Genomic DNA, 11,986 nt, shown 5'->3' on the forward strand with positions numbered 1-11,986 from the left:
TACAAATTTAGGGCAAGGTGAGAATGCAGAATTCCCTGTAGTGCCTAAGAAATGAGAGAAGAAAGATTTCAGGAAGAGATATGCTGCTGCATTGGAAAAAGCCTTGGCGTAGGATTTGGGGACTTTGGTCTTGCCTCTGCTCACCATATAGCTTATTATAGGGTGCTGGGCAATGGCAGAAACCTCCTTGGGTTTCAGCATCCCAAGTTTAAAAAGAGAAATGTGGAAAATAGTAGCAGCTGACACTTGTAGTGTGCTTTGACATTTACGGGAGTGTTTTCTTTCTTTCTTTTCTTTTTTTTTTTTTTTAGATCATGACCCCATTTGATCCTCTTAACAATTTAGAGAGGGAAGAAGGTAAGTATCGCTGTTCCCATGCTAAGGTTGAACAGATAGAGGCTCAGAGAAGTTAAGTTAACTTGACCAAGGTCACACAGCTTATAAAGCGGTAGACCCTGAGCTCCACCTCCACCATACCACATGACCACATGGCTGTGGGGGTCCAGGGCTTAAGAGAAGTGGGGCTAATGAGGTGCAGATTAATCAAACTTCAAGCAAACCCTTACCAAAGTTTCAATCTTTAGAACAAAATATGTTCTTGTAAAAACTGGGCAATCATTGCCCCAATGGTCCATGAATCTGAGTGCCCCTGAAATCTCCTGGTCTTGCCTGAAGGAGGATGAGAATACAGATCAGGATTGGTTTCCTTAGAAACAGACTGAACACAGAATGAGGTGACCAGTCCTGGGGTCTGGCACCTTTACTGCTTGCTCCCTACTTGAAGCCTCACTATTCTTTAAAATCTGGTTCAGGGCTCACCTCCTCCTTGAAGAACTCCCTGATCACCACAGCCACAATGAGGACTTCTCCTCTGGGACCTCACATACTGCACTAGTGAAAGCAGCGGCTGATCACATACTGCCTGTATTGCCAGTCAGGCCAAATGTTCTGGGATCTGCTTAATAAATGCAGTTGCCTGCGCTTATGTTGGAGACAGGTTGGGATCAGGGGCTTTTATAGTCCCCCCGCCTCACCACACACACAAACCAAGCATTGACCCTGAGTCAGGATTAATGAGCTGAACCCTGTCTGGGCAACTAAGTACCTGTCTACCCTTGTACAGGTCACTTTGCCCTACATGGGCTTGTGGTTCTTGCCTGTAAATTATAGGGGTGATGGTAGTGTAGAAAAATGACCCAGGTCGTTGGCTTTCAGCCCCGGCTGTCCATCAGAGAAACACCTGTGGAGTTTCTAAAACACAGAACTCTGGGTCTGATTTCAGCCCTACTGAATCAGAATCTCTCAGTGGAAAAAAATGGCCTTTTTAAAAAAGCTTCACAGTGGATTTCAATGTTCATCAGAGCTGGGAAACAGTGAACTCCAAGGAGAATCCCAGCATCGGTCACTAATTGAGTTCTCCTGTGCATCGGGCACTGCGCTAAACCCTCATATGCACTTTATCATGTTTCACTGACTACAACCTGGCTACTTTCTGAGGTCGGGTCCCCCAGGAAACAGACTCTGAGACAGAACATTGTAGGCAGGAGGATTTCTGGAGAGCCCTCCCAGAGAACAACATCTGTACGGGAGCAGGGGATGCAGGACTGGGCAGAGGGAACAGGTGAACTATGTTTAGAGCTGTGTTGTAACTAAGCATAGTTAAAGGCCTTAGCCCAGGCATCCCCAAACTTTTTACACAGGGGGCCAGTTCACTGTCCCTCAGACCATTGGAAGACCGCCACATACTGTGCTCCTCTCACTGACCACCAATGAAAGAGGTGCCCCTTCCTGAAGTGTGGCGGGGGGCCGGATAAATGGCCTCAGGGGACCGCATGCGGCCCGCAGGCTGTAGTTTGGGGACGCCTGCCTTAGCCCATCCCAGAGCTGAGGCTGGGATTATCTTCCAGTCAAACAGAGGCCGCAGGGTCAAGTCTCTGTGTCTCACATGAACCAGTCTTCTGGGGCAGGCTGGCTTTGGGTCCCTACACGGAGGGAGGATGCCTACCACTGGGGAGGGCTGTCCTTTCTGCCAAGGCCTTCCTGCAGAGGAACCCACTTTGAGCCAGCAGCAGGCAGTGCCAGGTAGCTGCAGGAGGGAAGGACTGGAGCCTTAGCAGGCATCTGGTGACTGACCACAGCATCTGCTAGCTTACGACACCTATGGATGGAAGTAAAGGTGCAGAGATGAATTTGTCTAAGCTCACAGCATTCATATGGGGCAGAACTGAGATGTCAGCCTAGGTCAACATGGTTCAAAGCCACACATTTATATCAGAAATATTTGCAGAAAAACTGAAACACTAGTTCCCTATCCCTCCACCCTTCACACACACACACGCACACACACGCACACACGCACACGCCATGTTAAAGGGAAACTAGAAGGGCCAAGCCTAAAGTCGCAGGAGTAAGGGACTCGAGAGAGTAAACGAGGCTGTGGCAGCAATGGTAGGACAAGCCTACGTCTGCCAAACTCGGTTTTGTTCCAATATTAAATGTATCTTAATAAAAAGTGTTTATCACTTTGCCTGAGCTCTCACATCACAGAAGGATGGACTTTCATTCTTCAGAATAACATGCTTCAACTTCTGCATATTTGCTGGGCCATCTCCAGCGGCCTTTGCTGGAACGCCCTGAAGGCTGCCAAGGCCATTGTTCCCACTGACAGGGGCTTGGGGCCTGACTCCTTCTGCTCCAGCTCCCCCTCTCCATGCCCTGGCCTGAGGGGCAGTTGGGGAGTTTCGGATGGTTGGCAGCCAGCTCAGGTGCCCTTGCTTGGCCATCGGTCGCGGCTTACTGGCCCCCTGTGCGCAGCCCTGAGCAGGCAGGGTCTCAGCTCGAGATGGTGGTGATGGGGGCGGCACTGGGCGTTCCCATTTGATTCAAGGCCTCTGAAGGCAGAATGGGAGAGGAAGCAGCTGGAAGCAGAGGGAGGTGTCAGCTGGCCTGGTGCAGACACCAAAATAGACATGGGAGTTGGAGAAGGCAGGGTCAGGTGTGTGAACACACCTTGGTGAAAGCCAGCTCCAGGGGAGCCAGGAGAAGGGGAGCAGGGCTGGGGATGGTGTAGACAAGGCCTGGAGCCCCTCAACCAGGGGGACACTGTTGCCAGGGGTCCCCAAAGGCCTGTGCATTTGAGCATTGTCTAGTCCCCGCTCACTCTCATCTTTCCTGTTTCCTCACCCTTCTTTATTTACTCACTTGCTCCAGCACGAGGAGGGGCCGTGAGGGCAGGGGCGGGTCTGTTGGAATCACCCAGGGTGCTCATCACTGGTGCATGCCTGGCACACATTTGTATCAGAAATATTTGGCAGTGGGGGATGGGATTGGCTCTGGTGGCTTCCTAAGAGTACTTAGGAAGTAGTTCTTAAATGAGTGGATTTCCTCATTTGTTCATCCGCTTTCATTCATTCGACTATTCAGTCTTCTAAGGGCACACTGGAAGCTCCTAAAGGCACTTAGAGCAGGAATATTGGCCCCTTGGGGTTAAAATCTGGTTGGGGAGTTCAGGATGGGCTTGAGCATGAGGAGCTCAGAGGCAAAGTGAGTGGGCTGCTCAGCTGAGAGTCGAGGCAGGGGTGAGGGGCGATTGCTGACAGCTGGCCTGGCCTGGGAACTTCTCCTTCATGAAGCTGGACCCAGCGGCGGGCAGGATCTGAGGAGGAGGGGACAGCCCAGGCAGGAGTCAGGAATGAGTGGGGAGAGGCCATAGATCAGGTGAGGCCAGGAGGGGAGGACACAGCACCTTCCCTGGTCCTAGCAGACGGCAGCCTTGATCTCTGTAGACTGCCAGGACAAATGCTTTCTGGAGTCTGCCTGGGCGTGGACTGGAACTGGGTGTGATCACCCTGAAGCAGCACACACCAAGCAGGGTCTGTTCTGAGGGCCTCAAAATGACCCAGAAAGTGATTTTGAAGAATATGCATCCCAGAATGAGCAGGCCCGTGGAGAGCCAGGTGTCAGAGGCAGCCAGTCATCACACTGGGCTGTGACACTGCCTGAGAATGACTCACAGGTGACCAATCAGAAGGCAGCTCTGGAACAGATAAAAATGACCTCCTCCCAAAATGGAAGGGAAAGCAGCTGGCCTCCCAGACTCCCCCCTAGCCCCGTCCTAACCTATCAGGCATGCATAAGCCTTTACATCCACGAAGTCACTGAGGTCCTAGGAGTGCCAGGCACCCACACTGCTGTGCTGTGGAGATCTAAACCTCTCTGTATCTTCCCACCCCCTGCATGGGAGATCCTAGCCAGCCACCTGCTTCTCATGGAGGAGGATCTGTGGGGTTCCTGACTGAGCCTGCTGGAACACACCTGTGTCTAGGTGAATTCTAACACTGAGCAGGTGAGGGGCTGTGTGGCTCATGTCCTCACCCCCCTCTCATCTCTTCCACCTTCTCAGGAGGCCAGGTCACAGGGAGGAGTGTGGGAGATTCAGACCCTTTCATCCCTACTAGTAGGCAGCCCTCAAAAAGGGGCAGGTTTCTCCATCAGCCTCTGGGGAAATGACTGCTTATCCCCAGTGAGTAGGAGAAGCCACTGGTTGTGAGGTCCAATTCCAGGCTCCCAGGTAGGGGTTTGCAAAGGGCTATTCTTTATCCCAGGCCCCTGTTTGGGTCTTGTCAGGATACATGGAGGGGGTGGCCCGGGGAAGGAGGAAGTCTGAAGTTCTCAGGGCACCCTCCTGCAGAAGCACCTGCCCAGGAGAAAAGGGGCACTGTTATTCTCTCCACCAGAGCCAATCCCATCCCCCACTGCCATTTCTCTTCCCCCCAGCCCCATCCACTGGCTGAGACTCAAGTTTCCAGCAAGGGCTGAGCTTGCCTGGTCCCCTGAGGAGTCAGGATTGTTGCCTGGCTGTGTTTCTTCCGTAGGAGGCAATCTTGCCATCAGGCACACTCACTACCCCCAGGAAACGCCCTGGACCCTTAGCCTGAGGGGGAGGTGGAGAATTTTATCGCAAGTGCAAAGGGTGCCCACAGCATGAGGGGAGAAAAGGGGAAAGGTTTCTGGGACGTACCACGCCGAATAGCTTTGGCAGTTTTGAAGGTCACTTTTTCCCCCTTCCACCAAAGAATTTAATTAGGCTTCCATAAAGCAGTTAGATTTAGGAGCGGAACATTTTTAGCTCCCCTGCTAGGAGTGCTCATGAATATTGAAGACCAGGGAAGAAGGCAAGAGGCAGGAGCGGCCAGCTCACACTCCTGCCTTGACTCCCCGGGGGCTGGGACTGGGATGTTTGGGCACAGGAAGGGGGCAGCTGGGTTCCTGGGATGGGGGGCCCATGCAGCCTCCAGCAGCCCCGTGTCATTAAGCATTGGGGGGGGTCACATCTTCTTCCATCAGTCAGGACCTAGGGAGGAGCATCCCACAGTGTGACATGAATGGTGAAGGCGGGGTGGTGCGGGCCTGTGGGCACAGGTGGCAGCAAAGTGTGCCAGGCCTTGAAAGGGCACTGAGAACCTGTTCCAGGCTATCTCCTATTGATCCTACCATCCTGGGAAGACAGGGATGTTTACCATTAGCAGTACCAAATGCCAAGGGCAGGCTTTGGGGGGCTCCTGCAGCAAAGGGAAGCCCCTTCCTCCAAACGGGGCATGGCTGGGTCACTTCAGAGAGCAGAGGGTGATCAAGTCAAATTGACTCCAGAGGACACAAACATGGACTCAGACATGACTTCGATTGGTTTCTGGTGGAGCCCAGAAACGAGACACACTTCACAGAGGTGCCTGACCAAGCAAGTGGACAGGCCCAAACATGCGATAGACAATGAGTGGATTCTTAGATCCGAGGAATGGTAGAGAGAAAACTGCTCCAGGGCTTGGAGCTGCACACTGCCAGCCTGAGGAGCCTCCTCCAACGGGTCTGCTGGACCTCAGCTTCCCACACATTCCCACAGTGCGTTCTGCTTTCCAGGCACATGCCAGCACACGGTCCCCAGGGAGCCTCACTCACGGCATCCCTGAGCAAAAGGCAGAGCGGGGGAAGTCCCTTTCGCTCTTTTTTCTCAGATAGGGAGAACTTCGGTCTTGTGGATGTTATCTCTGGTACGCTCTGATTTCATCCCTTGCCTGAGGTCATGGAGCTGATGAGCAGTAGGACTGGCTCTTGAACCCAGGTTCTGGGCACCCACCCAGTGCATTTTTGCCTCAGTAGTCACAGTTCTGCTCATAGACAAGGCGAAGACTCTGGTAATACGGCTTTAAGATATGTCAGGAGGAACTTACCACTGTATCTTACAGGGATAAGCGTAGGCTGCTATAGCAAAATACCCTACATCAGGTGGCTTAAACAACAGGCATTTATTTCTTACAGTTCTAGAGGTCAGGCAGTCCAAGATCAAAGTGCTGGCTGATTCAGTTCCTGGTGAGGGGCCACCTCTTGGCATATAGACAGCTTGTCTTCTCAGGGCAGAAACAGCACGAGCATGCTCTCTGGTCTCTTCTTACAAGGGCACTAATCCCATCATAAGGGCCCCACCCTCATGACCTCATCTAAACCTAATTACCTCCCAGAGGCAAATACTATCACATTGGAGGTTAGGGCTACAACATGGATTTTTGGGAGGGAAACCATTCAGTGCATACCTCTCTACTAGATCCTGCTGTCCAGTGCTGATTCCTTGTGATAGCAAGTGTCATTCCCGCCCTCAACCATCCTCTGCAGCAGGAGAGGCTCCGAGAAGGGCCAGGCTGCAGGGAGTCTGATTCATACACATGTTTAGTTTTATTTAGTCAGCAAACCCTGAGCACTCGCTAAGGCCAGACACCGTGCCAGGTGTTTAGATCCTAAAAGTACAAGGAGCCCAAATGATATGGAATGGGAACACAGTATATCCGTAAGCCTGGAAAAGGGGGAACGCTTCCCAAAGGGATGGTATCCAAGCTGTTGGTTCTGTTGCATGAAGCTCAGGCCCAGCATTGGCAGATGAGGTGAGGGGAAGGGAGGCAGCACATTTCTGGGCTCAGAGTTGGGGCTGTGCTCCCAGGTGGCTGCCTCTCCCTCCTGATTTTACTCGCCTTTCCACAGGGGCCCTCCTGATCCCCAGCCCAATGCAGCTTGGCAGGAGCCAATAACTGGGGCACAGATCCAGGAGAGGAGAGGGCTGAAGGAAAGACGGCCAGTGTGCTGGGATGCTATTTGCAATTCCAGCTTTTTGGTAGTGCACTGAAGGCCCAGGCAGGAACGAATCTGTCCCTCTGCTGAGGTTGGATTGGAACCACTGAACGGTGTGTGCAGGGAGTCTGAGCTGGTCAGGGGCTGCTCAGCTGCCGCAGCCCCGTGGGGCGATGGTGTTGTCCAACCAGTTCCATTTTTTATTTTGGAAATTGAGGCCTCACCAAGGTCTTGGAATGTATTATTCGTGATTTGCCAAAAAGTCCATATTTTTCTCTTAGTTTCTTCGTGGCCTTGCTTTGTGACTTGGAGCAGAATTCCTCCCGTCTCTGGGTGTGTTGTCTCTCATGACAGGATGATGACAAGAGTCCCAATAACACCTGCTTCCGAGCAATTGAAATTTTTCTGCAGTCTTGGTTTCTTCATCTCAGTGAGGCCTTGCTCACAAGGCAACCCTGTCTTTTGGTCTCAGGAGCCTGAGGAGCCTTGAAGCTCCACCCAGGTCTGTATTTAGGACCCTACCTCTCCTCTCAGAGACATGTGTGACCCTGGGCCAGAGGCTTGCCCTTCAGGGTTTCCTCCAGCTCCTGAGCCTTTTGGGCAGACAAGGGCCACATCTGCAGCTCTGGACATCCTTCTGGGGGTGTCAGGACATGCCTACAGCTCAGATTTGCAGAGAGCAAACAGACCTCCATAGCACAGAGAGGCCCTTTGCCCACCTGGGAAGCTGCCTGTGGCTCCCGTCCAGCCCTCCCCCTCTGCCCACCCCTCCTCCTGCTCACCAGCTGCGCTCCCTGGCCATTCGTCAGTCTTGCCTATGGAAGAGCCCATGGCACATGCTCCCAACCTTGTCAGCTTGAAATTAAAGACTTGCTCCACGGAGCTGGTCCTCTCCAGAGACCTGCACTTTGATTATCCCCTCGGAAGGAGCAGCTGATTTGGTTTCCACATGGTGCTCCAGGGAGTGGTGTTGGGAGACAGGGAAGGGGGAGGGAAGAGCAAAGGCAAGAGCGGCTGGGGTGGCGTTTGCCTCCTGGAGCACAGCATCTTGCAGAGCAGCACATTTCTGGGCTGCAGCGGAACTTCTGCAGTGATGCCAGGCATTGCCAGGAGCAAACTGACCTCAAGTTTTTCGATGATTACTGTGCCGGCTTGAAGGAATATTGCTGCAAAGTGTGTTATCAGGGTGATTAGAACGGACTGACCTGATGATCCTAAGAAAAGAGAAAGGAGCCTAGTGCACATGTGTATGTCAAGGAGGCTGATCTCCGTTCTTTGCTCTGATTTTTGCATTTCTGAAAAGTTTCTTTAGAGAGAAGATGCAGTTCAGTCAAGAGCCATGTATGCTCCCCAGACAGGTGGCTCATATCCCCAAGAGGTGGGAGGGCCTCACGTTAGGGTGCAGTGAGGAGTGGCTGCAGGGGCTTGGGGCTGGGCATGTGTATTTTGAGTGCCTGGGTATGTTTCTGTCTGTGTTAAGTATCACAGGTGTCAACTGGGGCCTGTGATGCTAGCTGGAACTCCCTTTTCACATCCTAGGGAAGTTCAATGTTTTATCATGAGAGTTCTAAGAATTTCCAGAGGGAGAGTGAGCTTGGGTTCTCATGAGGGTCTTGGCTCCAAGCTCATGCCCATGCTGAATTTGTTCGGCTTGTGGATACATTTCCTCTGCCCCACATGCTGGCCCACAGCTGCAGTTTTGACTTATTAGATTTCAGTCTCTCCATCAAATTCTATCCCGAAACCATTCCCATAAGGCATTAACGTCAGCATTAGACTGGACTGAAGGCGTGGTGTGGGGAGGCAGAAGAAAATGTTTTGGGGGGTCGGTATCTGTTGAAAGGCGGGAAAAATTAGCACACCTAAAAGCATAAGAGACAAAAATATTAGGATCGAATTGATACAAACCACTTTTTAAAACATGTTAACAGCTTATTAAGGTATAACTAACAAAAACCGTCCCTATTTCAAGTGTTCAGTTCGCTACGTTTTGACATCTAGATCTATATTTAGATATACACATATAGATATACACAGATTCCTGTGACCCTCAGTCAAGAGGTTCCTCTCCCCTGTCACATGGCTCACAGCCCCCAGATGTGGGAGGGCACTTTGGGGTGCGATGCAAAGAGCAGTGGCTGCCGGTGCTTGGTGTTGGGTGCGTGTGTCAGCAAGGGCATCATCCCCAGAAGTTTCCTCCTCCCCTCACCCTGGGCAACCACTGATCACTATGAGTTGGTTTGCATTTTCTAGATGTTTCTATACAAATGGAATCATGTAGTCTCTTTTTGAGACAGACAGGTTTCATGTCTCAAAACCTGCAGGCAGTTCCATGTTGAATATGTGTCCTTCGCCTCTCTCTCCCACCTCAGTCCTCTGCAGAACCCACCCTACTGGGCTTTCTTTCTTCTTCCTGTCCCCACTTTTTGTCTCAATTTTAATGCAGAGCAGTTCAGCCATCTTTCTGTTTCCTTGACTTTTGCTAATCCATATCCTTAGAGGCTTATCAAGGTCATTTCCTGAACAAAAGACGCTTTCTTCCCTAAGATCAATTCCACTGCCAGCTGTTAGGATACATTTTTTTTATCCTCTTATGCACTGTGTGAGTGTGTGCACGTGTGTGTGTGTGCCTGAGCGTGCACTGGCAAAGAGCGTGTAGGAGTGTTCAGTGTGTGTACATCTGGGGTATACATGTGGGTGGGACAAAGGGGGCTTTTTAAAAAACATTTATTGGTGCCTACCTGTACCAGAACAAAGCTAAGTGCTTTTGTATATTATCTCAATTAGTCCTCATAGCAAACATGTGACATAGAAATAATGATTCATTTTAGTAGATGGGAAAATGAGATTCAAAGAAGCTAAATAAATTGCCCACAGACGCACGGCAACTCAGTGGCAGAAGCAGAGCTAAACTCCAGTCTCTTGGGCTCCAGCCTCAGTGCTTAGTTCTGTACACTGGGAATGAAGACTACGTTAACCCTGTACATCACCAGGGGATTGGGAAGGGCTGCCTGGAGAATTACTTTGGGAAAGTCAGTGAAACTGAGTCTGGGCTCGCCAGAAAGAACGGGATGATTGATTAGTGATGTCTGCCATGCATGTGGGTGTGGAGGTGCTGTGTGTATGTCATCCTTGCCTTATACTATGCTTCCTTAGTCCTTCCTGTAATGCAGAAGTGAGTTATTATTCCTCAGCAACAGGTGACTGAAAGCCTGGATCGCTCTAGGAGCGCTCACAAGGGTGCTCTAAGTTAGCTGACCCTATTGGATGGCTTAACTCCAACAGGGTTTCCTCCACCTTCGTTCCTCACCCTTGACAAGCTGTCCAGGGGCTGCTGGTGTGAAGGGTCTCTTCGTGTTCTTCTCCAGCTCTTTCTCTGCAGGCCCCTGAGACTGCCTTCTTGATTCTCTCTCCAGCTGCCCTGCCATTCCCCTAGTTCAATCACCATCCTCTCTCCTCTGCTAGAAAGAAGCCACCTTCATGTTTCCTTCCTTCCCTCCCTCCCTGCCTCCCTTTCTCTCTGTTTTTTTTCTCTCTCTCTTTCCTCCTACCTCCCTTGCTCTTTCTCTCTCTCTTTTCCTTTCTTTCTTTCTTTTTGAGACAGGGTCTCTCTCTGTCACGCAGGCTGGAGTGCAGTGGTGCGATCTCAGCTCACTGTAAACTCTGCCTCCTGGGCTCAAGCGATCTTCTTGCCTCAGCCTCCCAAGTTGCTGGGACCACAGGCACACACACCACACCCATCAAATTTTTGTATTTTTGTAGAGACGGGGTTCGCCATGTTGCCCAAACTGCCTTCATTTTTGCTTCACTATGGCCCATTCTCCTCTCGGCAGCAGGAAGTATCCTTCTAAAATGTCCTGGGGGCCTGCCACTCAGCCGCTCAGACTTCCCACCCTGCTAAGTACACAGTCCAACTGTGCAGCACAGAGCTCTCCAGAGTGGACCCTGCTCTGCTCTCTCCTCTCTCACTGTTCTCTCCCGCACTGCTCCTGGGCAGCCGGGCCCTTCTCTTCACAGTGTGAATGCATCAAACCCAGGCTTGCCTCACACCTTTCATGTCTGCTTAGATGCCATCTCCTGAGGCCAGGTTCCCCTGCTCGCTAGTAACTGTCACTCACTGTCCTGCACAGGACTTACCACAAGAGTACAATATGCCGGACCACCAGCTCTCCAGAAGCCAGTGATCCTGCCTGTCCTCATTCTCCTTGGAGCCTAGGACAATGCCAGGCACACAGAGAGCACCAAATATCTATGGAAGGAATAAATTCAAAGCATTTTGATACAAACTTCCTCAAATGACTTGTGAGTCAGAGGAAAATATAACTAATAAATAGAAGGCCAGGTGTGGTGGCTCATGCCTGTAATCCCAACACTTTGGGAAACTGAAATGTGAGAACTGCTTGAAGCCAGGGGTTTGAGACCAGCCTGGGCAACAAAGTGAGGCCCTATCTATCTCTTAAAAATTAAATTAAATTAAGTCAAATTAGGCTGAGTACAGTCACTTGCTCCTGTAATCCTGATACTTTGGGAGGTTGACATGGGAGGATCGCTTGAGTCCTTTGAGACCAGCATTGGAAACATAATGAGACCTAAAATCGATCTCTATGAAAAATAGAAAAATCAGCTGGACATGGTGGTGAGCACCTATGGTCTCAGCTACTTTGGAGGCAGAGGCAGGAGGATCACTTGAGCCCAGGAGATAGAGGTTGCAGTGAGCCAAGATTGCACCACTGCACTCTAGACTTGATGACACAACAAGACTCTGTCTCTCTCTTTCTCTCTTCTGTGTGTGTGTGTGTGTGTGTGTGTGCACACGCGCATGCATGCATGTACACATACATGTCTAGGTGAACCTCGGGCTAGCTGTTTA

This window comes from Saimiri boliviensis, chromosome 6, assembly GCF_048565385.1.
Source record: "Saimiri boliviensis isolate mSaiBol1 chromosome 6, mSaiBol1.pri, whole genome shotgun sequence".
In the NCBI taxonomy this organism is placed as follows: domain Eukaryota; kingdom Metazoa; phylum Chordata; class Mammalia; order Primates; family Cebidae; genus Saimiri; species Saimiri boliviensis.